The 12,500-nt window shown below is 43.1% G+C and overlaps 1 protein-coding gene across 1 annotated transcript in view; it reads left to right on the top strand.

The window, feature by feature from the left end:
* The window catches only part of kdm6ba (lysine (K)-specific demethylase 6B, a), a 175,676-nt gene that overhangs the window by 52,805 nt on the left and 110,371 nt on the right, over window positions 1–12,500 (top strand). The gene's annotated exons all lie outside the window — the stretch shown is intronic.

The following is a 12,500-nucleotide window of genomic DNA, read 5'->3' on the forward strand; positions in this document are numbered from 1 at the left end:
TCCACAAGTCTGATTCATCCTTGGGAGCAATTTCCAAATGCCTGAAGGTACCACGTGAAGGTACCATCTGTATAGACAATAGTAGGCAAGTATAAACACCATGGGACCATGCAGCCATCATACCACTAAGGAAGGAGATGTGTTCTGTCTCCTAGAGATGAACGTATCTTGGTGCGAAAAGTGCAATATAAATCCCAGAACAACTGCAAAGGACCTTGTGAAGATGCTGGAGGAAACGGGTACAGAAGTATCTATATCCACAGTAAAACGAGTCCTGTATCAACATAACCTGAAAGGACACTCAGCAAGGAAGAAGCCACTGCTCCAAAACCTCCATAAAAAAGCCAGACTACGGTTTGCAACTGCACATGGGAACAAAGATCGTACTTTTTGTAGAAATGTCCTCTGGTCTGATGAAACAAAAATAGAACTGTTTGGCTATAATGACCATCGTTATGTTTGGAGGATAAAGGGGGAGGCTTGCAAGCTGAAGAACACCATCCCAACCGTGAAGCACGGGTTGGCAGCATCATGTTGTGGGGGTTCTTTTCTGCAGGAGGGACTGGTGCACTTCACAAAATTGACGACATCATGTGGAAGAAAAATGATGTGGATATATTGAAGCAACATCTCAAGACATCAGTCAGGAAGTTAAAGCTTGGTCGCAAATGGGTCTTCCAAATGGACAATGACCCCAAGCAAACTTCCAAGGTTATGGCAAAATGGCTTAAGGACAACAAAGTCAAGGTATCGGAGTGGCCATCACAAAGCCCTGACCTCAATCCTATAGAAAATTTGTGGGCAGAACTGAAAAGCGTGTACGAGCAAGGAGGCCTACAAACCTGACTCAGTTACACCAGCTCTGTCAGGAGGAATGGGCCAAAATTCACCCAACTTATTGTGGGAAGCTTGTGGAAGGCTACCTGAAACGTTTGACCCAAGTTAAACAATTTAAAGGCAATGCTACCAAATACTAATTGAGTGTATGTATTCTTCTGACAAACTGGGAATGTGATGAAAGAAATAAAAGCTGAAATAAAGAATACACCTTAGCCAAATACATTTAAACTCAGTTTTTCACAATTCCTGACATTTAATCCTAGTAAAAATTCCTGTTTTAGGTCAGGTAGGATCACCCCTTTATTTTAAGAATGTGAAATGTCAGAATAATAGTAGAGAAACTTCAGACTTCAACTGTATCTACAGTTGTGGCCAAAGGTTTTGAGAATGACACAAATATTAATTTTCACAAAGTCTGCTGCCTCAGTTTGATTGATGGCAATTTGCATATACTCCAGAATGTTATGAAGAGTGATCAGATGAATTGCAATTAATTGCAAAGTCCCTCTTTGCCATGCAATTGAACTGAATCCTCAAAAAACATTTCCACTGCATTTCAGCCCTGCCACAAAAGGACCAGCTGACATCATGTGAGTGATTGTCTCGTTACCACAGGTGTGAGTGTTGACGAGGACAAGGCTGGATATCACTCTGTCATGCTGATTGAGTTCGAATAACAGACTGGAAGCTTCAAAAGCATAAGGATATTGCTGCCAGTAAGATTGCACCTAAATCAACCATTTATCGGATAATCAAGAACTTCAAGGAGAGCAGTTCAATTGTTGTGAAGAAGGCTTCAGGGCGCCCAAGAAAGTCCAGCAAGCGCCAGGACCGTCTCCTAAAGTTGATTCAGCTGCTCAGGAATGGCAGCAGGCAGGTATGAGTGCATCTGCACGCACAGTGAGGCAAAGACTTTTGGAGGATGGCCTGGTGTCAAGAAGGGCAGCAAAGAAGCCACTTCTCTCTAGGAAAAATATCAGGCACAGACTGATACTCTGCAAAAGGTACAGGGATTGGACTGCTGAGGACTGTGGTAAAGTCATGTTCTCTGATGAATCCCCTTTCCGATTGTTTGGGGCATCCGGAAAAAAGCTTGTCCAGAGAAGACAAGGTGAGCGCTACCATCAGTCCTGTGTCATGCCAACAGTAAAGTATCCTGAGACCATTCATGTGTGGGGTTGCTTCTCAGCCAAGGGAGTGGGCACACTCACAATTTTGCCTAAGAACATAGCCATGAATAAAGAATGGTACCAACACATCCTCCGAGAGCAACTTCTCCCAACCATCCAGGAACAGTTTGGTAACGAACAATGCCTTTTCCAGCATGATGGAGCACCTTGCCATAAGGCAAAATTAATTGACAGCATGCCAGGGCGGATTGCAGAGGTCTTGAAAAAGAAGGGTCAACACTGCAAATATTGACTCTTTGCATCAACTTCATGTAATTGTCAATAAAAGCCTTTGACACTTATGAAATGCTTGTAATTATACTTCAGTATTCCATAGTAACATCTGACAAAAATATCTAAAGACACTGAAGCAGCAAACTTTGTCGAAATTAATATTTGTGTCATCCTCAAAACTTTTGGCCACGACTGTAACTATAGTTGACAAACAAATGGTATACCAAATGTCGAAAATTATAATATGGCCTACCAAATGTCGGAAATTGTAATCAAAAACGTGTCTAAATTAGGGGTTAAAGTAGCCCGTAGGCTAAACGGTCTAGTACGGATTTTCAGCTAAATCTATTATTATGGTGGATCGAACTATGCAGGTAGCTGACTTTTTTAAGTGATTCGTTTGACGATCAGATGACAACACCCATGATATGCGAAACTGATCCTGCCCACACCGTGAAAAACAACAGTCAACGGGGTAAGATGCTTACATGCCACAGTATCCCATCTAAAATCAGCATTTCCCAGGCATCTCATAATCGGGATACAAGCTTTTCTGGGTTATTTTAAACCGGATATGATGTTTATATGAGTCAACTTGAGTATCCCAAATAATAACGGGGTATTGGTGTGCATGTAAACGTGGTCACTGAATCAAAGGGAATGTTTTGGGAGAGAGGTAGCGATAGAGAGGTAGAGAAAGGGGGAGATAAATGGAGAGGGATAGAGGGAGAAAGAGAGAGGGTGTCAAGAGGAATAGTGATAATATCAGTGCTAATTGAACACAGCTGCAACACGTTAAACAGGAAATGCCAATTAATGAGACCCGCATAACCCCCGGTTGAGTATATCTTTAAGAAATAAGAGCTAAAAAGAACGAGGGAATGAAACATTTAAAAAAAAGAAATTGAATTATTTACGGTGTCAAGAGGAAAGCCTGCTTGTGCTCTCTCTCTCCCTCTTTCTTCCTTTCTTTCAGTGGATTTCTGCTTCCTTCTGTCCATTAATTACATTTTCTGCCTCTTTCTCTCCGCTTCCCTCCTTTCATTCCCGTCTGCTGTCCTTCCTCTCTGTGGAGAGAGCGGGATCTCACAAAAAAGGAAGTGCTCCAGGGTAAAGAGGGATGAGGAGGAGGAAGAGGAAAGGAAACAGAAAGAGGGCTGAATGTATAGACAGCATTGACACACTAATGTGCTGCACTCAAACTTGAATGGGAGTGTGTGTTTGTGTTCATGCTTTAGATGCCTGTGAGTTTGAGAGTTTCTGTGTGCTATGAGAGGGATACAGTACATGCAGTAGAAGTGTGTGTTGTGTAGTAGTATGAAGTGTGTATTTATGAGCTTACACATTCCTGTGTGTGTGTGTGTGTGTGTGTGTGTGTGTGTGTGTGTGTGTGTGTGTGTGTGTGTGTGTGTGTGTGTGTGTGTGTGTGTGTGTGTGTGGTGTGTGTGTGTGTGTGTGTGTGTGTGTGTGTGTGTGTGTGTGTGCGAGCATGTACTACCCAGATCTGTGTTGAAATACTGTTTGAAATCTTTCTAATACTTTGGGTGTTCCCTTTAGCCTGCCTGGAGTTCCAGATGGACGGGCAGTATCGTTTGCACTTTTGGGGCGTTTCTATTTGTCCCATTTCAGCATACAAGCTCAATCAAACCCAGCTAAAGTATTTGAAATGATTTCAAGTAGTATTTGAAGCTAGCTTTGGTACAGCAGGGCTGATCCTGTGCAGACTCGGATTGAGTCCCAAATTACACCTTATTCCCTATATAGTGCACTACTTTTAACCCGATTCCTATGTGCCCTGGTCAAAAGTAATGTACTATATAGGGGATAGGGTGACATTTAGGATGTAGTGAAGGTCTGGCCTGTGGATCCAGTGAGTCTGGCTCTAACTCTCTTATTTAACTGTAGTGATTACAGCAACACTGATAACACTGCAGTGTGCAGCACTCACTGAATCACATCCACCCTCTCTCTCTCTCTCTCTCTCTCTTTTTCTTCTCACTATCTCTCTCTCTCTAACTTCTTACTTTCTTTCTCTCTCTTTCTTCTTACTATCTCTCGCTCTCTTTCTTAATATCGCTCTCTCTTTCTTCTTACTATCTCTCCCTCCTTACTATCTCTCTCTCGCTTTCTTCTTACTATCTCTCGCTCTCTTTCTTAATATCGCTCTCTCTTTCTTCTTACTATATCTCGCTCTCTCCTTACGATCTCTCTCTCTTTCTTCTTGCTATCTCTCGCTTTCTTCTTACTATCTCTCTCTCTCTTTCTTCTCACTATCTCTCTCTCTCTTTCTCTCTGTTCTCTCTTCCTGCTCTGCTCTTCCTCACTCTACTCTCTCGCTCCTCTCTCTCGCTCTCTCTCCCCCCCTTCTCTGCAGTCAGTCCACCCCTCCCTCTTCTTTCCCCCTCTCCCACTCTTCCACCCCTCCCTCCTTTTTCCCCCTCTTCCATTCTGCCCTCTCTTTTTGGCTGAGGCTCAAATATCGCAAATGCTATTAGGTATTGGCTAAGGGCCAAATCAACGCAGTAATAAATCAATAGGATGTTACATTACGTAATAGACCCAGAGAGATGGCTCACTGCTGACCCTGTTACACAGGTTTATTCCCCTCTCCACTCCACTCAGCTCATAGTACAGTACAGTATTGCTCTCTGTCTTCCTATTTTCTCACTCTCTTTCTGTCTCTTCTCTCTTTCTCATATGTTATCTCTCTCTCTTTCTGCTACCCATATTAACTCTCTCTTTCTCTCTCTCGCGCTCTCTTTCACTAATTATCTCTCTCCGCCACCCTTATAATCCCTCTCTGTGTCATTCTCATAGCTTAAAGGGCAATTCTCCCACTTTTCAACCTCATATTCATTATCTCCAGCACCAGACCAGTGTCTGCATACAGTGCCTATTCACACCTCGTGACTTTTTCCACACTTTGTTGTGTTAGAAAGTGGGATTAAAATGGACATCATTGTAATTTATTGTCAGTGACCTACACGAAATACTCTGTATTAATGTCAAAGTGGAAGAAAAATTCTAAATTTTGTAAGAAATTTAGATAAGTATTCAAGTGTTAGAATCACCTTTGGCAGCTATTACAGCGGTGAGTCTTTCTGAGTATGTCTCTAAGAGATTTCTACACCTGGATTGGGCAATATCTGTCCATTATTCTTTTCAAAATTCTTCAAGCTCTGTCAAATTGGTTGTTGATAATTTTGAGACAAATACTTTCAGGTCTTGCCATAGATTTTCAAGCAGATTAAAGTAAAAAATGCAACTCGGCCACTCAGGAACATTCACTGTCTTCTTGGAAAGCAACCCCAGTGTAGATTTGGCCTTGTGTTTTAGGTTATTGTCCTGCTGAAAGGTTAATTAATCTCCCAGTGTCTGGTGGAAAGCAGACTGAACCAGGTTTTCCTGTGCTGAGCTCCATTCCGTTTATTTTTTATCCTGAAAAACTCCCTAGTCCTTAACGATTACAAGCATACCCATAACATGATGCTGCCACCACTATGCTTGAAAGTATGGAGAGTGGTACTCAGTAAAAGGCGCTGCATGGTCAATCCGATGTCTGCATTGGCAGTGCAGCATTTACTGTGAAACAGCCTCTGCAGAAGTCAGGGTATTTGTATTTGTTGCGCTTCGCGGAGCAGCGTATAGCTGTTGAGCAGTGCTGCTGTCAAGGAAGTGAGTTTGTGTTTATACAGGACATCCCGCCCCCACCTATCGTCAACCAATCATGTCAATGCGGAGCTATACTGAGCTACACAGAGTCCTTCGTTATGTTACAACATTTGTGAGGCGCACGGCGATGCGTTACGGAGCTCAGTTTGGCCTCTGCGTGCCTCCGGAGGCTCAGCAATTGCGTCACACCCTCCATACGGAGCCTCCGACCACATTTTCGGATCAAGCATAAATTGGCTTTAATGTGTTGTATTGTGTTTCCCCAAACACAACACTTTGTATTCAGGACAAAAAGTGAATTGCTTTGCCACATTTTATTGCAGTATTACTTTAGTACCTTGTTGCAAACAGGATGCATGTTTTGGAATATTTTGATTCTGTAAAGGCTTCCTTCTTTTCACTTTGTCGTTTAGTTTAGCATTGTGGAGTAACTACAATGTTGTTGATCCATCCTCAGTTTTCTCCTATCACAGCCATTCAATTCTGTAACTGTTTTAAAGTCACCATTGGCCTCATGGTGAAATCCCTGAGCCGTTTCCTTCCTCTCCAGCAACTGAGTTAGGAAGGATGCCTGTATATTTGTTGTGACTGGGTGTGTTGATACACCATCCAAAGTGTAACTTATAACTTCACCATGCTCAAATGGATATTCAATGTCAGATTTTTTTTTTTTCACCTACCAATAGGTGCCCTTCTTTGCGAGGCATTGGAAAACCTACCTGGTTTTGTAGTTGAGTCTGTTTTGAAATTCCCTGCTGGACTGAGGGACCTTACAGATCATTGTATGTGTGGGGTACAGAGATGAGGTAGTCTTTCAAAAACGATTATTGCACAAAGTGAGTCCATGCAACTTATTATGTGACTTGTTGCTCCTGAACTTATTTACTGTAGGCTTGCCATAACAAAGGAGATGGATGCTTATTGACTCAAGACATTTCAGCTTTTTATTTTTAATTAATTTGTAAACATTTCAGGAAAAAAAATATTCCACTTTGACATTATGGGGTATTGTGTGTAGGCCAGTGACATCAAATCTCAATTCAGGCTGTAACACAGCAACGTTGAAAAAGTTGAAGGCCGCGTGAATAGTTTATGAAGGCAGTGTATATGAAAATGGCACGTTTCTATGATCGGTGGTTAAAACGATGAGATGAAAGGTCCTAAGAAATGATACGCTGTGACATCACAGGGTAGGATTAAAAGCAGGGGTTGGAACCAGAATTATTTTCCAATGGTTTTGTTGTGAACAGAACCATTATTTCCACTAGGACTGGAAAACATCCCAGCAACGTAACATAACGTTATTAACCGGTTCCCATGCTGTTAAAAGGACGGTTCTGTTCCTCAAATCATTTCGTTTTTTTCCTGTTTTTGGTCTGTTCACTGATCCGGTTCTAACCCATCATTAAAATTACGAGAAAAAAAAAGATTTAACAAACCTGCAACCTCACATCACCATGAATCTCATAGTGTTAAAAAAAAAATGTTTTACTTCTGATTATTTCATCAGTTAGAATTTTTTTACTTTGGTTGGTTGGTTATGTTCAGAACAGAGCAAAAATCATCCAGACCAAAATGTCGCTATACCCTATAGATATCTAGGAGTGTGTGTATTCCATAATGGAAACAAGGTGTATTACACCATACGGCAATGTATGTTTTATTTTGAATAGCAGTAACTTTTGGTGCACTCCTCTTTCCCAGTGCACTCTCTTCTCTCTCCCCTCTGTTCTCTCCCTCCTCTCCTGTGTAGGAGTATAAGGTCTGCTGTATATGTCGTCATAAATGGAACTTATTTTCCATATTGTCACGCTCTCTCTCTCTGGGCCGGAATACTGTCTGCTGCGCGTGGCTGGCACTGGGAGAACGTGTGTGTGTGTATGTGTGTGTGTGTGTGTGTGTGTGTGTGTGTGTGTGTGTGTGTGTGTGTGTGTGTGTGTGTGTGTGTGTGTGTGTGTGTGTGTGTGTGTGTTTGAGAGGACATGAGCTATTGGAAACATCTCCGTGTTTGGGTGAGAAAACAGAAACATTTTGACAGGCAGATGAGCTTACACACACACCACACACACACACACACACACACACACACACACACACACACACACACACACACACACACACACACACACACATTGGTGTCATCATCCTGCCACCATTTAAATTCACACAACAGAAAGCAAAAACCTATTTTAAACAATCATAAACACTGGTAATATGTACAGTATACAGTATGTACACTCTCAAGTGTTTCCACACCTTCCAATATACATTACTGAGAATATAATGCATACATACATTCCAACACTTATACATCTCTTTTAATTAAAAAAATACACTTACACACGCAAACACACACACATACATACAGTGCCTTCTGGAATGTATTCAGACCCATTGACCTTTTCAACATTCTTTACAATACAGCTTTATTCGAAAATTGATTGTATAAAAACAATTCCTCAGCAATTTACACACAATACCCTATAATGACAAAGTGAAAACAGATTTTTAGAAAACTTTATAAATGTATTAAAAATTTAAAACAGAAACACCTTATTTACCTAAGTATTCAGACCCTTTGCTATCAGACTCGAAATTGAGCTCAGATGCATCCTGTTTCCATTGATGATCCTTGAGATGTTTCTACAACCTGATTGGAGTCCACCTGTGGTAAATTCAATTGATTGGACATGATTTGGAAAGGCACACCCCCGTCTATATAAGGTCCCACAGTTGACAGTACATGTCAGAGCAAAAACCAATCCAGGAGGTCGAAGGAATTATCCGTAGAGCTCCGAGACAGGATTGTGTCGAGGCACAGATCTGGGGAAGTGTACCAAAACATTTCTGAAGGTCCCCAAGATCACAGTGGCCTCCATCATTCATAAATGGAATACGTTTAGAACCACCAAGACTCTTCCTAGAGCTGGCCGCCCGGCCAAACTGAGCAATCGGGGGAGAAGAGCCTTGGTCAGGGAGTTGACCAAGAACCCGATGGTCACTCTGACAGAGCTCCAGGGTTCCACTGTGGAGATGGGAGAACCTTCCAGAAGGACAACCATCTCTGCCGCACTCCACCAATCAGGCCTTTATGGTAGAGTGGCCAGACGGAAGCCAGTAAAAGGCACATGACAGCCCGCATGGAGTTTGCCAGAAGGCACCTAAAGACTCTCAGACCATGAGAAACAAGATTCTCTGGATTGATGAAACAAAAACTGAACTCTTTGGCCTGAATGCCAAGTCTGGAGGAAACCTGGCACCATCCCTATGGTGAAGCATGGTGGTGGCAGCATCAAGCTGTGAGGATTTTTTTCAGTGGCATGGATTTAGAGACTAGTCAGGCTCGAGGCAAAGATGAACGGAGCAAAGTACAGAGGGACCCTTGATGAAAACCTGCTCCACAGCGCTCATGACCTCAAACTGGGGCGAAGGTTCATCTTACAACAGGACAACGACCCTAAGCACACAGCCACGACAACGCAGGAGTGGCTTCGAGACAAGTCTCTGAATGTCCATGAGTGGCCCTGCCAGAGCCCGGACTTGAACCCGATTGAACATCTCTGGAGAGACCTGAAAATATCTGTGCAGCAACGCTCCACATCCAACCTGACAGAGCTTGAGAGGATCTGCAGAGAGGAATAGGTGAAATTCCCCAAATACAGGTGTGCCAAGTTTTTAGCATCATACCCAAGACGAATCGAGGCTGCAATTGCTGCCAAAGGTGCTTCAACAAAGTACTGAGTAAAGGGTCTGAATACTTATGTAAATGTGATATTTCAGTTTTTTATTTGTAACGAATTTGCAAAAATGGGGTCCGAATACTTTCCGAATGCGCTGAATCATTTTATTTGCACTATCTAGGGTTACCAACCTGCCCTCCAAATACACCTCTGCTGTCTTCAACCAGGATCTCAGCGATCACTGCCTCAACACATGCGTACGTAATGGGTCTGCGGTCAAACGACCACCCCTCATCACTGTCAAACGCTCCCTAAAACACTTCAGCGAGCAGGCTTTTCTAATCGACCTGGCCTGGGTATCCTGGAAGGATATTGACCTCATTCTGTCAGTAGAGGATGCCTGGTTATTCTTTAAAAGTGCCTTCCTCACCATTTAAATAAGCATGCCCCATTCAAAAAATTTGAACCATGAACAGATATAGCCCTTGGTTCAGTCCAGACCTGACTGCCCTTGACCAGCATAAAAACATCCTGAGGCAAACTGCATTAGCATTGAAGAGTCCCCGCGATATGCAACTTAGTTAGGAAATAATATACACAGGCAGTTAGGGAAGCAAATGCTAGCTTTTTCAAACAGAAATTTGCTTCCTGTAGCACAAACTCCAAACATTTCTGGGACACTAAAGTCCATGGAGAATAGGAGTACCTCCTCCCAGCTGCCCACTGCACTGAGGATAGGAAACACTGTCACCACCGATAAATCCACGATAATTGAGAATTTCAATAAGCATTTTTCTACGGCCATGCTTTCCACCTGGCTACCCCTACCCGGTCAACAGCCCTGCACCCCCCACAGCAACTTGCCCAAGCCACCCCCATTTCTCCTTCACCAAAATCCAGATAGCTGATGTTCTGAAAGAACTGCAAAACCTGGACCCCTACAAATCAGCCGGGCTAGACAATCGGGACCCTCTCTTTCTAAAATTATCCCCCGAAATTGTTGCAACCCCTATTACTAGCCTGCTCAACCTCTCTTTCATATCGTCTGAGATCCCCAAAGATTGGAAAGCTGCCGCAGTCATCCCCCTTTTCAAAGGGGGAGGCACTCTAGACCCAAACTGCTACAGACCTATATATATTCTACCCTGCCTTTCTAAGGTCTTCGAAAGCCAAGTTAACAAACAGATCACCGACCATTTCCAATCCCACCGTACCTTCTCCGTTATGCAATCTGGTTTCCGAGCTGGTCATGGGTGCACCTCAGCGACGCTCAAGGTTCTAAACGACATCATAACCGCCATCAATAAGAGACAATACTGTGCAGCTGTATTCATCGACCTGGCCAAGGCTTTCGACTCTATCAATCACCACATTCTTATCGGCAGACTCAACAGCCTGGTTTTCTCAAATGACTGCCTCGCCTGGTTCACCAACTACTTCTTAGACAGAGTTCAGTGTGTCAAATCGGAGGGCCTGTTGTCCGGACCCCTAGCAGTCTCTATGGGGATGCCACAGGGTTCAATTCTCGGGCCGACTCTCTTCTCTGGATACATCAATGATGTCGCTCTTGCTGCTGGTGATTCTCTGATCCACCTCTACACAGACGACACCATTCTGTATACTTCTGGCCCCTCTTTGGACACTGTGCTAACAAACCTCCAGATGAGCTTCAATGCCATACAACTCTCTTTCCGTTGCCTCCAACTGCTCTTAAATGCAAGTAAAACTAAATGCATGTTCTTCATCCGATCGCTGCCCTCACCTGCCCACCCGTCCAGCATCACTACTCTGGACGGTTCTGACTTAGAATATGTGGACAACTACAAATACCTAGGTGTCTGGTTAGACTGTAAAATCTCCTTCCGGACTCACATTAAGCATCTCCAATCCAAAATTAAATCTAGAATTGGCTTCCTATTTCACAACAAAGCATCCTTCACTCATGCTGCCAAACATACCCTCGTAAAACTGACTATCCTACCGATCCTTGACTCTGGCGATGTCATTTACAAAATAGCCTCCAACACTCTACTCAGCAAATTGGATGCAGTCTATCACAGTGGCATCCGTTTTGTCACCAAAGCCCCATATACTACCCACCACTGCGACCTGTATGCTCTCGTTGGCTGGCCCTCGTCGCCAAACTCACTGGCTCTAGGTCATCTATAAGTCTTTGCTAGGTAAAGCTCCGCCTTACCTCATCTCACTGGTCACCATAGCAGCACCCACCCGTAGCACGCGCTCCAGAAGGTATATTTCACTGGTCACCCCAAAGTCAATTCCTCCTTTGGCTGCCTTTCCTTCCAGTTCTCTGCTGCCAATGACTGGAACGAACTGCAAAAATCACTGAAGCTGGAGACTCATATCTCCCTCACTAGCTTTAAGCACCAGCTGTCAGAGCAGCTCACAGATCACTGCACCTGTAAATAGCCCATCCAACTACCTCATCCCCATACTGTTATTTATTTAATGTATTTATTTTGCTCCTTTTTACCCCAGTATCACTACTTGCATATTCATCTTCTGCACATCTATCACTCCAGTGTTTAATTGCTATATTGTAATTATTTCGCCACTATGGCCTATTTATTGCATTACCTCCCTTATCCTACCTCATTTGCAAACACTGTATACAGACTTTTTCTATTGTATTATTGACTGTATGTTTGTTTATTCCATGTGTAACTCTGTGCTGTTGTTTGTGTCGCACTGATTTGCTTTATCTTGGCCAGGTCACAGTTGTAAATGAGAACTGTAAATGTTCTGTAACTGTAAATGTTCTCAACTAGCCTACCCGGTTAAATAAAGGTGAAATAAAATGTTCTTTAAAAAGATATCTGTGTCATCTCTTTCTCATGAGCAGTTCAGTTGGGGTCAAACCGTGTTTAACAGTATAATCTACAAC

This window comes from Salmo salar, chromosome 18, assembly GCF_965601325.2.
Source record: "Salmo salar chromosome 18, fSalSal1, whole genome shotgun sequence".
Classification (NCBI taxonomy): Eukaryota; Metazoa; Chordata; class Actinopteri; order Salmoniformes; family Salmonidae; genus Salmo; species Salmo salar.